The 18588-nt window shown below is 43.2% G+C and overlaps 1 protein-coding gene across 2 annotated transcripts in view; it reads left to right on the top strand.

Annotated features, from left to right (window-relative positions):
• Positions 1-18588, top strand: part of ZNF407 (zinc finger protein 407) — a 373222-nt gene that overhangs the window by 1393 nt on the left and 353241 nt on the right. Inside the window, exon 1 of one of the 2 annotated variants that reach the window (XM_043889304.1) lies at positions 12180-12438. The exons of the other annotated variant lie outside the window; for it this stretch is intronic. The gene's annotated coding sequence lies outside the window, so the exon portion shown is untranslated. Of the gene's footprint in view, positions 1-12179; positions 12439-18588 lie in introns of those variants that run through there. 2 annotated transcript variants of the gene reach the window in all.

The following is an 18588-nucleotide window of genomic DNA, read 5'->3' as shown; positions in this document are numbered from 1 at the left end:
AGGGGATCTTCCCTACCCAGGGTTGGAACCCCGGTCGCCTGCCTGCACTGGCGGGCGGATTCTTTACCAAGGAGCCACCAGGGAAGCCTCCTTTTCAAGTTTGCTCCATGTGAAGTGACAGCCTCCTAGTGTCGCAGCTGGTGAACACTAGGGCAGGACTCTCCAGTAGCTTGTGTCTTCTGATGTGACATGTGAGACAGTTGTGATGATTGCGGACAGCGCAGTGCTACTGGTACCCCCCGCCCGTCTTTTTAAAAAAAGTTTTTATTTTCGAATAATTTCAAATTTGCACAAAAACTACAAGATTGGACAGAGTTCCATTGTTGTTCAGCAAAGCACAGCTGACTTGACTTAAACACTTCCTGCTTCCTGTCAGACACCCTTCTAGGTGAAGGAGAGATGAACGTGTTGCCCGAGATGATTTCAGGGCCGGTCGTGGAGACAGATACAGAGATACAGTGCCTGCTGCTCAGTGCTGAAATGGAGCGCAGGCCCACAGTGGGAGTGGTGACTGCGGGGGTGCAGCGCTGAGAGCCTGCAGGGTGCAGCCTTGAGTGTGATCTCCAGGGTTAATGGGGGTTCCCTTGATTGATGGGACGTTTCCCCCAGCATTCATTCTAATGAGGTTTTATTAGAGGAGAGCTCTCTAGCCGTTATAAAACAGACTCTTCTAATCTGATTCTCCTCCCTCCCTCTCTGACAGTCAAAGAAGAGATCTGTTTCTCAGGTATCACAGGTTGTGAGAAGAATCCCGGTTTATAAATCCACGAATAGGAGGATAAATTAAAGCCGTGTCATAATGAAAATACCTAAGACCGATACCTTTTTTTATTTTGTGTTTCTCAAGAATGTTTATTACACGAATATTTTAAGAAATGAGAGTGGCACTTGGCTTGAAATGAAGGAGTATGTTTTGCATATAAATCTTAAAAGGTATCGTAATTTACTGTGTGTGTTAGTCACAGTCGTGTCCAACTCTTGTGACCCCATGGACTGTAGTCTGCCAGGCCCCTCTATCCATGGGATTCTCTAGGCAAGAATTCTGGAGTGAGTTGCCATTCCCTTCTCCAGGGGATCTTCCTGACCCAGGGATTGAACCCAGGTCTATTCTTTACCATCTGAGCTACCTGGGAAGCCCAATGTAATTTATCAGTATATCAATTTTTGGTGGTAATATGATATATACATAATATATTATCATTTTAACCATTTTAAGTGTACAGTTCAGTGACATTAGGTACGTTTACATTGTGTAGCCATCATCACCATTTGCCTCCAGAACATTCTTATCTTCCCAAACTGAAACTTAAAAAGTGTACTTTTTAAAAATGAAATACAGCACAAAAGAGTCTTCCAATCAACAATTTTTCATTTTCCTAATTAATTTCCTTCTTCCAGGAAAGAATTATTGCATAATGTCCCACTTGTACAACATTTGCTTAGACCTTTGGTAATTACAACCCTCCTTGAATCCTTATACTGTTTAGTGGAATAGCAAGAGATAATAATAGGCATTATGATTTTGGTTTTGAGTTTCATAGAGCTTATTGAAATAGAAAACATACATATTGCTGACATAAGGTCACAATAATTTTAAATACACAAAAGGAGGAATAATATTCTTGGTCTCTGAAGGAATAGTGGGGTTATCATACCAAGGTCCGGGGTCACTTGGGATCAGGCTGATAGAAGCTTGGATCAGGACAGAGCCAAGTATGTGCAGTGTCTGATATAAACGGCAGATGTAGGAAAAATAAAGACAGAGTTTATATTTACCTTGGTATAGCTTAGGCCAGAGGTCTAGGAAACAAAACTTACTGTTATTCATGCTTGCTAAATGCTTCCTCCGATCTGTTCACACTCGTGAGAGGTCGCGGAGCACCCTTCTTAACTGTAAGGTGGTGTGTGAGTCCCATGCCGGAGACTTTGAGTGCCTTGTCGGCTTGTGCTGCTGTAACAGACACCGTGGCCTGGTAGCCGAGCCAGCGGACGTTTGTTTGTCACGGTTCTGGGGGCTGAGAAGTCCGAGATCCAGGTGCCAATTCCTGCTGAGGGCGCTCCCTGGCTAGCACGTGGCCACCTTCCTGCTCTGTTCTCATGTGGCAGAGCGAAAGCATGCTGGCCTTTCTTCCTGTTAGGAGGACACCAGTCCCGTCTTGGGAGCCTCGCCTTCATGACCTTACTAAGCCTACCTCCCAAAGGCCCCATCTCTAAGTACTGTCACATTGGGCATTAGGGCTTCAAACTATGAATTTGGGGTAGGGGTTGGGGGGCGGAAGTTACAACTCAGTCTGTAGTGAGGGTTTCCTGGAACTTTTGTTATTATATGGAACTCCTCCAAAACAGACTTGATATAGAACAAATAGAAAACTGTAAAATCAGAGTTTATATGACTTTCATTTAAGCAAAGTTTATGCAGCTTTATTTAAAATAATGAAAAATATGACTCAGAGACCAGATGATGAAAGGAAGAACTTTTGTTTCTTTTTGATGAAAAAGAAATATTGAGATGCTGTGGATCTTTTTTTCACTTTTGGGCTTCATAGAGTTGTAACATTTTAGAGGGCATAAGGACTGTGGAAGCGATATATTTCATTCCCTCATTGTCTGATGAGGAGGCTGAACCCCACAGAAGCTAAGTGACAAATCCATCTCAGAAATTAGTGGCAGAATAAGGATTAGAATCAGCCCTCCTGGTTTACAGGCCAGTCTTTCTGCTCTTTGAAGCATCAGTATTTCTCAAATTTAAGGAGTCACCTGGGGGGCTTATAAAAACATGGATGCTGGGCATCACCCAGGGGCTCTGATTCAGCAGGTGTGCCCAGGGGCTGGGAATTCTTACTTCCGACAGGTCCTGGCTGATGTTGAAGTTCCTGGCTTCGAGACCACACTTTGGGAACCTGGTCTCACGTGATGTTGCCTTTGATCTCTTGTAAGAGGAGAGCAAGTAAACCTGCGCAGGTTTCATCAGCCTCACCTTTCCCCTTGTATTCATTACAAACAGTAATGCACCAACATCATCTGATTAGGTGAAAATAAAAAGGACTAGACATGGAGTATTTCTAGAGTCATTTTGGCATTTTCAGGGGTAATTGTTGAAGATGATTCTAGTGGTCAGAGACACTTACTATTGAAAGGGATGCACTTCAGCTGTGAGAGCCCCCAGTCTTACCAACATTCACACCAAAAAGGGTGTCCAGACTGACTGCTGGATTGTCTGGGAGTAAAAAGTTACGTCCAGAAAAAAAAGAAAAAGTTATGTCCAGTGTCGTTTTTCTATGCTTTTCTGTTGGTGTACTAAAATGTTCTTTTCTTATATATCAAAATCTTATCAGGCCCAAACACAGGTTTTTTGCTTATAATAGATGTTAAAAAAAATCTAAATTGAATTAAAAAAGTAAAGGGGAAAATAAGGTATGTCATTTATCTGGAAAGTTACTCTGCTCTCTAGATTATCCCATTCATGGATTTTTATTGAATAATTGCCATTTATTCTGGTGAAGCCTTATTTGTAATAGCTGTTTGTTTTTTTTTTTTAAGCACAGTTATTGGAATAGGTAGTATATTTTTATGTTAGAGTTAATGAGTGATCCCTGTACATTTTTATCTCTCATCTTAAATAATTTTTAAACCCTTTTTACTTTGAAATAATTTTGGAATTACAGAACCATTTCAAAAATAGTTCAGAGAGTTCTATAACCTTCTAGCCAGGTCCCTGATGTTAACATCTTATGTAACCAGAGCGTAGTTATTGAAACCAAGCTGTTGAGACAGTATTTGAGTTTTAGCTCTGATGTCCTTTTCCTGGTCCAGGATTCAGTCCAGGACCTCCTTTGCACATAGTTACCCTGTCTCCTGCAAGGAGATCCAGCCAGTCCATCCTAAAGGAAATCAGTTCTGAATATTCCTTGAAAGGACTGATGCTGAAGCTGAAACTCCAATACTTTGGCCACCTGATGTGAAGGGCTGACTCATTTTAAAAGACCCTAATTCGGGGAAAGATTGAAGGTGGGAGGAGAAGGGGACAACAGAGGTTGGATGGCATCACTGACTCAATGGACATGAGTTTGAATAAACTCCTGGAGTTGGTGATGGACAGGGAGGCCTGATGTGCTGCAGTCCGTGGGGTCAAAGAGTCGGACACGACTGAGCGACGATACTGAACTGAACTGATCATGTCTCCGCAGTCTCTTCCAATCTGTGACAGTTCCTTTTAGGTTTATATTCTTTGACTTTGATACTTCTGAAGAGTGGTGGTGGTGGTGTTCAGTCGATAAGTTGTGTCTGACTCTTTGTGACCTCGTGGACTGCAGCACGCCAGGCTTCCTTGTCCTTCATTATCTTCCGGAGTTTGCTCAAACTCATGTCCCTTGAGTCAGTGTTGCCATCCAACCATCTCATCCTCTGTTGTCCCCTTCTCCTCCTACCCTCAATCTTTCCCAGCATCAGGGTCTTTTCCAATGGGTTGGCTCTTTGCATCAGGCAGTCAAAATGTTGGAGTTTCAGCTTCAGCATCAGTCCGTCCAATGAATATTCAGGACTGATTTCCTTTAGGATGGACTGGTTTGATCTCCTTGCAGTCCAAGGGACTCTCAAGAGTCTTTTCCAACACCACAGTTTGAAAGCATCAATTCTCTGGCGCTTCTGAAGAGTACTGGTCAGTTCTGTTGTAGACTGTTAGTGAGTTTGAATTTGTGTCCTCTTCTTTCAGGATTAAGTCGAGGGTTAGGTGTTTTGGGCAAGAATACCCCAGTGGTGACGTTTGCCATCAGTGCCTCACACTGGAGTGCACGTGATGTCGGGGTGTCTTATCAGTGGTGAATGTTACCTTTGACCTCTTGGTTGAGGTGATGTCTGACATTTTTCTGCTCTCAGGTTAAACATTTTCTCTTCATAATTTTTGACCCTGCTAATGACTGATTTTGGTGCATAAGTTTGAAATAAATGAACATCCCTTGTCAGAATCCTTTGAGGTTGATGTGAACTGTGGGAGATTTCTTGGGCGGCTTCGCTGCTGTTTGTTAGACTCAGACAGCAGGAGGTCACCAGCTATTGGCTCAGCGACTTGTCTGTGACCTCAGTCAGTGTTGTCTTGAACTGGCAATCGGGGAGGCTGTTTGTTGGAATTGTGTTGCTCTGGTTCTGCGATCTGTCTCAGGTGTGTTTTCTAGCGCACAGCCTTCCAGGATCGGCTGTGTTTCCTGGACTCCTCCTGGAGCACTGTCGTGGGAGCTGGATGGTCAGCGCGGCCTCACTGCTCCCCGTCTCCCGCTGCTCACCCCTGGCCGTCCCGGGGCGCTGGGGCGTGTGTACTCCTGGCTCATGAGACTGCTGGCTGTATTACACATCTCCACCTGTAACTTGGCTTTGCTTTCGAAATGTGTGTGCCTTTAGTGTCCCAGCCCGAGTCAGCTGGAAGATACATGCCTGGTTTGTCTCCTCCCCGGGTCTGGACGCTGCAAGGAGGCAGGGACAGACCTCTTTCTCTTTAACCAGTAACTCGCTTGGTACCTGACATAAAGAGGCACTCAATAAATACGTATGAGTAAAGGAATGTCATGTGTGCATTTTGTTAACTGTTTTTGTAAGTTCCCAGAATACTGTGAGCCTTTCCCCACGTCAGTGCAGCTCTGTAGTCTGCACAGAATTGCAGGGTGGGCGTGCCGCAACAGCTTCATCTTTAACCAGTGCCCGTCACTGGGTATTGGGTTGCTCCCGGTTCTTTCCGTTGCAAAGATGTCCATGGTACATATCCTTAACCACGTATTTTGTCCAGTTATTTCTTTAGGGTGAATTCTGTAGTCATTGGTAGCTCAGAGAAGATACACATTTGAAGGTTTCGGATCTATCAATTGTAAAATGACCCTCTAGAAAGGTTGTAAAGGTTTATATGCCAGCCAGTACAATTGAGAATTCATATTTTCCCACACTTTCCCCAATGCTTAACTCTCTCTTGCTCTTTCTTTCTTTTTTTTTTTTTTTAAGAATAAGACGACATTGAGTTTTTTGGGGTATTTTTAAAAACATTTCATTTTTAATTGACCGATAATTGCTTTACGGAATTGTGTTGGTTTCTGCCAAACATCAACATGAATCAGCCATAGGTATGCCTATGTCCCCTCCCTCCCATCTGCCTTTTGGGGTTTTTAAGGATTCTGTCTGAAATATGGTGGCTGGGGATCATATTCTGACTAATTTGCTAAAACCTTCCAAGTTTTCCTGTTGACAATGTCCATTTTTTTGTTTGCCTCAATGAGAGATCAGTATAAACCTCAATAAAGTAGTGATTTAACACCTACCACTAGCTCACTTGGGGCACATTTGGTGTCTAGTAATTGTTGGCTGTGACTGTGGCCCTTGTCTAATTCATATCATTGACCAAAATCAGAGGCTTACAAATAGAGGGCAGAACTGTGAAACTTTCAGAAGACAGTGTAGGGCACTAGTTCTGTTAACTCTTTTAGAGGGAAGAGATTCTTAAACAAATCGTAGTAGGTCAGACCATAGAGGAAAAGATTGATGTTTGGCAACATTCGTATCAACAACTTTTGTTTATTGAAAGAAACCATCAATAAAGTAAACAGGAAAGTCACAAGTGAGAACAGCTCTTTTCAGTACATGACTGTGTGTGGTGCCCGGTTGTGTCTGACTCTTTGTGACCCCACGGGCTGTAGCCCGCCAGGCTCCTCTGTCCATGGAATTTTCCAGGCAAGAATACTGAAGTGGTTGCCACTTCCTTCTCTAGGGGATCTTCCTGACCCAGAGATCGAACTTGAATCTCCCGTGTCTCCTGCATTGCAGGCATATTCTTACCACTGAGCCACCAGGGAAGCCCAGTATCAACAGTTAGAGAAATACAAATTAGGGCCATGGGGTTGCAAAGAATCGGACACGACTGAGCCACTAACACACACCTGCCTTTATTATTCTAGCATATGATGATCTTGAAAGCAGGAAAAGTAATTGCGTTTTGTTTTTAATTCTAAGGATTGTATCTTCCATTTCATTAGGAAGTGGTCATATCATGCTGTAGGATTTAGGAAACCATTACTTCTTTGCTTAGGTTGCTAAGAAGGGCACTTTTGAGAAATCTGCCTTCCCCTATTTTTTTTTTTTCTTAACTTTGATAACTTTTTTTTGCAGTGTCATATGTATCCCATATTATGAGGACTGTTTTTTAAATAAACATTACTTATGCTGTAAACCTTAATTTAAGCCATCATGGTCTGACAGTTGCTTCTTGAAATGAGCAAGTATAGGAACAACAAAAAGATGGTTCTAGAAGACCTAAGTCAAATTACATGTCCTATGGAACCAAATATCTCTACTATTTTTGTTTGATATTCAGAGTGCTGAAATTGTCTAAAACATGGGAACTGTCAAGCATTTGTAATTATGTAATGTCATCCTTTCTAGCAGAGCCAGCCCCTCACTAAGGAGCTGACAGCCCGCGAGAGTCCTTCCGTAGCGGGATGTCTGCATTTCAGACTCACGTAGCGCTTGTCGCAGGTCCCTGACGGGCATGTGGCGTGCAGGCCTCTTCAGATGGAGTTTAGGTGCTTCAGCTCTTCTCATTCCAGCTGTATTTTGCTAAAGTGAGACAATCTCAGTCCTGATTCTCAGTGCTTTTCAGTGTATTTGATGTTCACACTTCTCTTTTGTTTTCCCTTATATGATGGACATTCCCCCTTTTGTTAAAAAGCAAGGTAGTTTTAGATGAAAACAAGCAAGGTAATAAGAAACCTCCTTGGGAAAAGACATTGCTTAACACAGTTGGAGTAACACCAGTATGATCTTCCAGTGTAACCAAAGCCTAGCCTGCTTGTCAGTTACTAAATATAATGAAAACCATGAGTTTTAGACCTGCAACAAGCAACAAACCACTCCTTCCCAACTGTACAGTTCAGTTGTGAATTACTGTGAATTAGGGATCAGAATTTGATATATCGTTATTAGATCAGTTCTTACAGAATGAGGAATCACAGGTTTATAGGACCGTATAAAATTATAAAACTGTTAGAATTTAAACTAAGGTGTAATGTATGTCTAAAAATAGTCTAGAACATTCAGATCATTCAAGCAGAGGTGGTAGAAATTATAGTCTTTCAGAAAATGAGATTGAGTGGCTTTCATTGAGAATCTTCAGGGTCCATAATCTGGCTTCCCGTGGGGTGGTGTTTAAAGCCCTAGGATTTCAGGGTGGCAGATTGAGGCAGTGTTTGCTGAAAGCCACTTTTGGAATAATGTGTGGCAAGGTAGGCAAACGAGACTGGAATCTGGTGTGGGGGCCCTGTTGAGGGCAGTACATTTTTCTCCCTCCTGACTCGCCTTTTTTCTCTCCTCTCCACCTCAGCTCTGTCTGGTGAGTGTGCGTTAAGTATACAGGTTTTCTTGAGGTTAGGAGGACTTTTAGCCAGTGGGCCCAAACCTTCCCCATCAGAGTCAACCAGGGAGCTGTTTAAAACCACAGGTTTGGTCACCACCCCAGACATTAGAATCTCTCACGTGTAGGCCCAAAGGACTCATGTTTTGATGATTAGTTAAATTTGCCAATGATTGATATTGTCTGTATGTCTCTTTATTTTACAAATGTGGAACTAATGGCTCTAAGTGTGCTCTTAAAGGGACAGCTGCATTTATCAAACCAGGTTTTGGAAAGTCTTATAAAGACCAAGCAACTGAACAACAGCAACAAATAAAGACCAAAAACCTTCATTAATGGTAGAATGACAAGTCGTGCAATAATTTTTGGATTGGTGGCAGAGATGGCTAGCTGTCCATGTAACTCAGGCCTTCCCTTCCACACGGGCCAGATGCACGGCCCCAGGGGACATTGTTCAGATTTTCTTGCAGCGAAGCAGGAATGAGTGGAAGTGGCAGATGCCACTTGGGGGCCAAGGCTTTTAAAGAGGCAATGCCCTGCCTCTCTGCTGCTTCTGTCAGTGGGATGCAGAGAATGGGTGAGCTCTGAGGCAGAGCATCGGGATGGAAAGTGCCAGGATCTCAGAGTCAGCCAGGAGCAGCCTGCCTGCTGACCTGCTTACCTGGAGCACCGGCCTGGGGAGTTACAGGAGCGAGATGTGAACCTGTGTGGGAGCCTGTTCAAGTCCATTTCTTACAGTGGTTATGGTATTGAGCCATGTCCACGTCTTAAAGCGGTTATGGTAGCAGGGTGCTAGCTTCTCATTAGGGTGATTCTAGCTGCTGTGTGTGTGCTGTGCTTCGTCACTCAGTCCTGTCCAACTCTGCAACCATGTGGATTGTAGCCCGCCAGGCTCCTCTGTCCATGGGATTCTCCAGACTGGAGTGGGTTGCCCTGCCCTCCTCCAAGGGAACCTTCCCAACCCAGGGATCAAACCCAGGTCTCCCACATTGCAGGCAGATTCTTTACCATCCAAACCACCAGGGAAGCCGCGGTACTCAAATCTAAAGGAAAGCTTTGAATGTGTAGAAAATTAATATTTTGTAGTCCTTCTCCACATATTGGGTTGGCCAGAAGGTTCATTTGGGGTTTCCCACAAGATCTTACAGAAAATTTAAATGAACTCTTTGGCCAACCCAGTATATAATTCTCTTATTTAATTCTCAGAATGTTTAATTCTCAGTATATAGAGTTAGGACATTTCGTTGGCCACAGTGTTTTCTGAGAGGTGTCATCGAGGTGCCAGTGCTCATGTGTGAAAACTAGTGAGTGAGGCCGCCTCTCAAGGCTTGCCAGTGGTGGGGCAGGGACTGACCTCTCTTATTTACCCTGATTTACTGACACATTTAGAGCAGAGAACTCTTAACTATTTTAATTGATTTCTTAGGATATAATTAAAAAAATAGTAAGTGAGTAAGATATATGTAAGCAGAGTTTTCCATACTTTAGTTGTTTTTCATTGTTTTTGCTATATTTTATGCCATAGTATTTTACCTAATTTTATTTTTAATTTTTTCAAACTTAGCCGTGCCATAAGAAGTAACACAGGTGGAGTCATAGGCTAGTATCTCATTTTTTTCTTAAAACACTTGCTAAAAACACATACTTATTTAAAAATCCTTCTTGTGCTATGTAACTTTATTGAAGGCCACTGCTGTATTTCTGTCATACTTGGGATATACTGTCCACGTGACGAGTGTGCTTAATCCACAAGGTTCTGACGGAAGGGAAGGCACTCAGCTGGGAACCTGCAGGCCTGTGTGTCTGGTGGGGCTTTGGGACAGCGTTTTCCTGTTCACACCATAGACTGCTATCAGTACCCTCTTTGCTACTGGAAGTAGGCATTAGTGTCTTTAAATCTAGCCCTGTTAGAAAGTCAGTTCCACAAAATAGAAAGCCCAGAGATAAATCCACGTACCTATGGGCACCTTATCTTCGACAAAGGAGGCAAGAATATACAGTGGAGAAAAGACAATCTCTTTAACAAGTGGTGCTGGGAAAACTGGTCAACCACTTGTAAAAGAATGAAACTAGAACACTTTCTAACACCACACACAAAAATAAACTCAAAAAGGATTAAAGATCTAAATGTAAGACCAGAAACTATAAAACTCCTAGAGGAGAACATAGGCAAAACACTCTCCGACATAAATCACAGCAAGATCCTCTATGACCCACCTCCCAGAATATTGGAAATAAAGGCAAAAATAAACAAATGGGACCTAATGAAACTTAAAAGCTTTTGCACAACAAAGGAAACTATAAGCAAGGTGAAAAGACAGCCCTCAGATTGGGAGAAAATAATAGCAAACGAAGCAACAGACAAAGGATTAATCTCAAAAATATACAAGCAACTCCTGCAGCTCAATGCCAGAAAAATAAATGACCCAATCAAAAAATGGGCCAAAGATCTAAACAGACATTTCTCCAAAGAAGACATACAGATGGCTAACAAACACATGAAAAGATGCTCAACATCACTCATTATCAGAGAAATGCAAATCAAAACCTCAATGAGGTACCATTACACGCCAGTCAGAATGGCTCCTATCCAAAAGTCTACAAGCAATAAATGCTGGAGAGGGTGTGGAGAAAAGGGAACCCTCTTACACTGTTGGTGGGAATGCAAACTAGTACAGCCGCTATGGAGAACAGTGTGGAGATTTCTTAAAAAACTGGAAATAGAACTGCCATATGACCCAGCAATCCCACTCCTGGGCATACACACTGAGGAAACCAGATCTGAAAGAGACACGTGTACCCCAATGTTCATCGCAGCACTGTTTATAATTGCCAGGACATGGAAGCAACCTAGATGCCCATCAGCAGACGAATGGATAAGAAAGCTGTGGTACATATACACAATGGAATATTACTCAGCCATTAAAAAGCATACATTTGAATCAGTTCTAATGAGATGGATGAAACTGGAGCCCATTATACAGAGTGAAGTAAGCCAGAAAGTTAAACACCAATACAGTATACTAACGCATATATATGGAATTTAGAAAGATGGTAAGAATAACCCTATATGCAAGACAGAAAAAGAGACACAGATGTATAGAACAGACTTTTGGACTCTATGGGAGAAGGCGAGGGTGGGATGATCTGAGAGAACAGCATCGAAACATGTATATTATCAAGTGTGAAACAGATCACCAGTCCAGGTTGGATGCATGAGACAAGTGCTCGGGCCTGGTGCACTGGAATGACCCAGAGGGATGGGATGGGGAGGGAGGTGGGAGGGGGTTTCAGGATGGGGAATACATGTAACTCCATGGCTGATTCATGTCAGTGTATGGCAAAAACCACTACAATATTGTAAAGTAATTAGCCTCCAACTAATAAAAATAAATGGGAAAAAAAAAAAAAAGTCAGTTCCAGAAACCTTGGTTCCAATTTAAGGGAGAATCCTATTCGTCTAGAACCATTCTCTGTACCAAAACCTGTATCAGTCAGGGTTTTCTAGAGAAAGAGAACCAATAGGATGTATGCATGCTGTGTGCTAAGTCACTTTCAGTCATGTCCGACCCTTTGTGACCCCATGGACTGTAGCCCACCAGGGTCCTCTGACCATAGAATTTCCCAGGCAGAAATACTGGAGTGGGTTGCCTTGCCCTTCTCCAGGGGATCTTCCTGACCCAGGGATCGAACCCACGTCTCTTACATCTCCTGCATTGGCAGGTGGGTTCTTTACCACTAGCGCCACCTCAGAAGCCTGATAGGATATATACATATACATATCAGAGGGTATTTTTTTTTTTTTTTTGGTAGGTGTTGGTCAGTGTGGATATCCAGGCTTGGAAGTGCCATAATCTCTCTGTAGCATGGAGAAACAGGAAAGCTGGTGACAATTCAGTCTGAGTTTGATGGCTCAAAAACCATGAGCGCTGATGTCAGAGGAGAAGGTGGATGTCCTAACTCAGGGAGAAAAAGCAGATTTGCCCTCTGTCCACTTCTCCATCATTCTGTTCTACTCCAGCCCTCAGCGGGTTGGGCACTGTCAACCCACACTGGTGAGGGGAGATCTTCTTTATTCAGTCTGCTGTTGAAATGCTTGTCTCTTCCAGAAACATCCTCCCAGATGTACCTGGAAGGAATATCTTACCAGCTATCTGTGCAGCCCGTACATTTGGTCAGCTGACCTAGGATGCCCTTAATGGCACGTTTTCCTGCCACCGGAGGATCCAGTCTGAGAACACATATCACATTTCGTTGTCATGTCTGTGTATGTGCTCAGTCATGTCTGAGCCCGTGGACTGTAGCCTGCCAGGCTTTTCTGTCCATGGAATTTTCCAGGCAAGAATACTGGAGTGGGTTGCCACATGTCTCCGCAGCCTCCTGTAATCTGGAACGCTTCCACAGTCTGTCTTTGTCTGTGATGACACTGACGTTTGTGAAGAATGCAGTCCTCCCCACTTGTTTTTTTCATCTTCGAATAACGCATTCCTCGCTCCGTGTTGTCCGCTGTCTCGCCTCGGTTAGCTGCAGGTTCGCCGTTTTCCGCTGCAGTGAGCACAGGCGTCCTGCCCTCCTCAGGGTGCTTGTCTGCGGGCAGCCCATGTCCACCTTCACCTCGGAGGTTACTTTTGATCTCCCCTGCAAGATGTAGCTGGTATAGCCACTGTGCAGTTACTCAATTTGTCATCTTCCCTTGCAGCAAATAAGCAGTGTAGGGAGATGGTTTAACGCCACTCAGATATTCTGCATATCAAAATTACCCCCCTGGACTTGGCATCCATCTTGCCTGATACAGTTTTTGTCAAATGATTTTCTGTCCCCTGCACTCTGTCCACGTTTACCAGCTGGTCCTCAGCATTGCTCTAAACAGAGCCGTGCCTTTGCCCTGTCAGTCCATCCGTTTGTCTGTCTGCTTGCCTCTGTCTCCAGTCATCAACATGGACTTCTTCACTCCTACATTTAACGGTACTTAATTGTCGTGTACCTACGGTGCCTCAGGCCTGGACCCCGCCGGCCCTCAGGAGCCCAGGGTCTATTCAGTGGGGATGGAACGGGAGCCAAGATGTGGGTGCCGCCTGTGCTGGTTGTTACCGGGCCGCCGTCTCCTTTCTGAGTTTAGTGGGCAGTCCAGTGGCCACAGGGAGATTTCTTGGTATCCCTGGGTGTTTGACTAAGATTAGACCCCAAACATCTCTGGTTTTTGCAAGTCACCCCCTAACCTTCCTTTTATTTGTGGTATTTTGATTCTCAGTTTAGTCCAAGAACCACAATCATAAATGTATTTCTACCTGAGGGCTTGCTCTTCCTTTCTTGAGAGGAATCATCATTTTCCATTATTTAACCATGTGTAGGACTTTTTTAAAGCTTCCCCCATAGTCTTCCTCCCAAAGTAATATATGTAGGAAAGCATATAGAAAAAAGCCAGGAAGAAGAAGGAAAAATTACCTGTAATTTCACTATCCAGTGTGAGTGTGTGGGAAACTATTAACCTTATTAGATAAATAGCCTTGATTAGAATTATATCCATTTTAAAAATTTAATACTGACATTTTCTCTTTTCTAAATATACTTTCTTAACACTCAGGTCTTTGGTACCTAATAATTTGTATTCCAGCTATCGGGAGGCATGATAATTTTATATCATGTGTTAGCTTATTGACAGTTGGAATTAATGTTTTCCAGATTTCTTCCAAAATTAGTAGTTTTTGTCTTTTTTTCCCTGGCAGTTCTTTGATTAGTCACTGTATTAATTCATCTCTTCTCAGTGGACCTTGATGAATCTTAAGCAAGATCAGTGTAGAATGTGTTTTAGCTGTTTTTAAAGTTTGTTTTCTTCCATATTTGTATTTTGGAAGTAGCCTTTCTCTTCATATTTTTCCTGCTGGAATGAAAAACAGTTTCATTCTTTTTCTTCTTGTTGAGTGGTCACCAGTTTTTTACTATCAGTGAGAGATTTTTCTCATGGAATGTAGAAATCTTACATGGAATGAGGAAACTAGGGCTCAGAAAAGTTAAATATTTGCCATGTGTCCTGCAGTGTGTTGTTGGAATACTTGGGCCACCTCACTTTTTTTTTTCTTTTTTTACTGGAATTTTACATTTTCAGTGTCAGTCTATTGTGTTTCTTTAATTTTTTCCTCCTACTTGTCTTCCCTTCCTCAGCATTCGTATGCTATGTGCTTTATTCTTTTGCCTTTTGAATAATATGAAAGGAAAATTTAGTAAAGTGTACTAACTTTTATTATAGAATGCTTTTCTTTATGGCTGCATTATAAATTCTTGAAAATAAAGGGTCTAATGGAAACACTTAATGAGGAAGTAGGGGCTCTGTCACATGTACCCACTCCCCCCTTTTTAGTGAATAGACCGTTTAAACTAAATTAAGTAAAGGATATAAATTCTGTTGTTTCAGTTTTAATATTTCATGACTGATTTTATAGATGAAATTATATTTTACAATAAATAGGAAGAAGAATTTATACAGCCTGTTCTATTTGATGTGAAACAGCAAATCCCATTTCTCTGTAGCTGTAAAGAAAATTCATTATAATGTCTTTAGTTGTAAGAGATGGTTTCATTGTGATTAGTTACATTGATAATAAAACAACCTTTTCAAATGGCATGGGATACAAGTGATTCTGTGTGTCTGCTTTTAGTGGCATTGAATTGTTTCATTTTCTACTTTACTCATAGAAGCTTCATTCTCTTTACTGTTTTTCTATTCCAGTAACAATTTCCTTTCTTAAAAAATCAAAACAATTAGAAATACTAGTGAAAGATTTATAAGAGATATATTAAATTTTAACTTTCCAGATGAAATCTTTCATGCAACAAAAGGTACATTGGTTAGAGATGGTTGATGTAAGATAGTCATAAAATTAACTATTACTAGATCAATTAACGTATTTGGAAAATAGTACTTGACGTGTAGGAAGATTTTAAAAAAAGAAATAGCCAGGTAGGAAGGCTGAGCTAATTTTATAGTTTATTTTTGTCCTGTGATTTGTTTTTTGTTGGTATTAATACATCTTCATGAGCAGTGTTGGAAAGGTGCCTGTCTTTGCTAATGAAAGGGATGATGATCTACTTATTCTGCCTCTTGGTATGACTTTTTAGTGATTGTTTTATGCAATCAAAACTTAAGAAATATTCTGTTTTTTAATTTGCACACAGAATCAGATGTTTGAAACAGACCATGCTTCCCTGGTGGCTCAGATGGTAAAGAATCTGCCTGCAGTGCAGGAGACCCAGGTTCAATCCCTGGGTCGGGAAGATCCCCAGGAGAAGGGAATGGCCACCCATTCCAGTATTCATGCCTGGAGAATCCCTTGGACAGAGGGGCTGCAGGGCTACAATCCGTGGGGTCACGAAGAGTCAGACATAATTGAGGACTAACACTTTCACTTTCACCCTGGAATAGAAACAGTATTCTTCTCTGACTTGAGTGAGAACTTTTTCTCCGTCTGATATTTTACCCTGTGCTGACCTTTGGGCTCAGGAGCACATAGCTCGGGCCTGCCTGTCTTCAGTGTGTCTTTGGACCTCCTGGGAAGGTTCTCTTTAGGATTAAGCTCGACATGCGTGTGAGATGCTTTGGAGGCGAAGCTTAATCAGGCACAGGTCTTGTGATCAGAGACTCCGGCAACTCCTGAGCTCAGATGCGTCCTGCTAGTGGGAGGTGAGGGAGTTACCTGTCTCCGGGCCCAGAAGGATTGTGACGTGCCTAGCCTCGATGACCTGTGGCTCTCCATGTGTTTACTACATGGGCCACCTCAGCAGGTTGGGGGAATGTTAGACTGTGGGCTGCTATCATCCCGAGCCCAGCTGGCAAGGAGCTCCTGGTTACCGTTAGCTCTGAGGCAGGTCTGTGGTCCAAATAGTTCTAGGGGCCTCTGAGAATGAAAACCGTCATCTAACACGAGCAGGTCTTTCGGGAAGTTTAACTTTTCTTTTATTCTATACAAATTAAATGTAAAACTCTCTCTACCTCATCTCTTTAGTAACTCTTGATTTTATTACACTGCTTTTTCATTGTAATGATCAATGATCTGATTCTGGTAGTGGGAGAGGCATGAATGTAAATGTCACTGTCTTAAGTTCTAAAATCTTCTTACACATGTTTGACAGGAATTCTGGTCTTGATATGCATTTCAAAGTGTAATTCTCTTAACATTTGTTGACCTCCTCCTGTGTAGTAGCTTAATACTCTCATGTTAATACAGAAGATTCCTGTTAAAGGTTGGAGCATAGAGAAAAGGAAATTATGTATAAAATATATATACAGGAGGTGGTGCACTTGAGCTGTGTCTATTCCTGACAAGGTGGGAGAGAGAGAAAGGGCATTATACTAGTTGTTTAGTTGCTAAGTCGTGTCCGACTTTTTTGCGATGCTGTGGGGACTGTAGCCTGCCAGGCTCCTCTGTCCATGGGATTTCCCAGTAGTATAGTGCCCTGAAGCAAATTACGTCAAAATCTTGGGGCTTAAAGTGAGTGTCTGTCCGTCAGGGGTTTCAGAGTGGGCTCACCTGGGGCTTCTGCTTCTGCAGTCAGTCATCTGAAGGCTCACCTGGGGCTGGAGGAGCCTCTTCCGGATGGACAGCTCACTTGCTTGCTGTCGGCAGTTGCTCCTTCTGGCTCTGGGTAGGAGGCTTCAGTTCCTCTCCACCCCCCACCCCCAAGCATCCCCAGCTTCGGCTGCAGGGTGTATGCTCGGCAGGGCTCCTGCTCCCCCAGACGGAGGGCAAGGAGGGAGCAAGCCACAGGCATGGGGCCTCCTAGGAGGTGAACACCCTCACTTCCACTCCGCTCTGTCCCTTCCCAGCAGGTCAGCAGGGCCAGGCCACACCAACGGGAGGGGATTAGCTCCACCCTTTAAGGAGTGTCAGAGGATTTTGTGCACTCATTTTAAAACACCACATGAATTTATCTGATTGGGGACAGGTACAAATGTATGAACATAACTGAGGAAATCCTTGCAGCCAGTTGTTGGACAGTGAAGAGGTGGGTGTTATCATCGGACCCAGGCGTTCATGTTTTGGTCCAATTGTGAATAAACCACAACTATATTACACACCTATTTGTGGTAAACTGCCTCCAGTGTTATGTAGTAAATGGTTTTTAGGGTGTAAGTTATACTCTTTTCTCATGGACGATGTTATTCAACTTGTAAGCATTTTCATAGAAAGTGATATTTCTGTCAGCATCAGATAGTTTATTTTGTGGTCTCAGAAATTGATGAATGGCAACTAATGCTTCTGAGTTTCTCGTTAACAGACAACACCTGGACGTGGTGGTACTGTATTAAGTTAGTGATAGTCTAGTGGTAAGAGACGTGTTTTCAGTAAAAAGTGCAGTAGACAATGGTAGGTTCAGGAAGAGATCTGAGTAGTCCACTGATTTCCCTTTGTTCTCGCTCAGCCGTCACCGTCGCACATGGAGCAGGCTTGCGGGCCGCTTTACGTGCCCTGCCTTGTCCTTCCAGGCCTGAAGACAAAGGGGGAGAGACTCGGGGGAGTTTCTGTGAGTGCCTGCCTGCCACACGCGCGTCCCCACTGTGCCTGTGCCTCTGGCCTGCTGCCGGTGCGTGGCAACCTCCCGGCAGCCCTTGGGTCGGTCCAGGAAGGATGGGGTGGGACGGCCCGGGTGGGCACAGAGCACGGCCTTCTCTTGGGGGCGGCCTCACCCTGCTAGTGGGGAGCTTGCGCGAGTGTGGGCCAGACCGCCCTGGGAGAGGGGCGGATGGCAGGAACCGGTCAGGGTGCGGCCAGTGAAAGTGGAACCGAAGGGGAAAACTTCATGCGTGCTGCCCACAGTAAAGCGAGCGTATGAAGTGGTCCAATAACTGGTCATGTTTCTCTACTAGTTTCTGAAACACTTTTTTAAAAATGCTGAAAATAGTTCCTCTGAGAAATGGCCACCAGGTGTCATCAGAAGGCTGCTATTGATTTGTTTTACTGTTATTAAAAAGTGTATGAATGTTTTGGTTTTTTTGCTGCATCTTTTTTTTTTCTTTTTAAACCTCAGCAGAGAGTATTTCAGTTAATAGTAGGGATTTTCTTTAGGGATAGCTTCCATGTGAGTTAATAATTTTTTATAGGTAAAATTGAAGATCATGGCATTCAGTTCAATTCAGTCGCTCAATCGTGTCTGACTCTTTGCGACCCCATGGACTGCAGCACACCAGGCCTCCCTGTCCATCACCAACT

This window comes from Cervus elaphus, chromosome 27 (genome assembly GCF_910594005.1).
Source record: "Cervus elaphus chromosome 27, mCerEla1.1, whole genome shotgun sequence".
NCBI lineage: Eukaryota > Metazoa > Chordata > Mammalia > Artiodactyla > Cervidae > Cervus > Cervus elaphus.
Note: the sequence above shows the minus strand (reverse complement) of the source record. Positions and strands in the feature narration are given on the sequence as shown.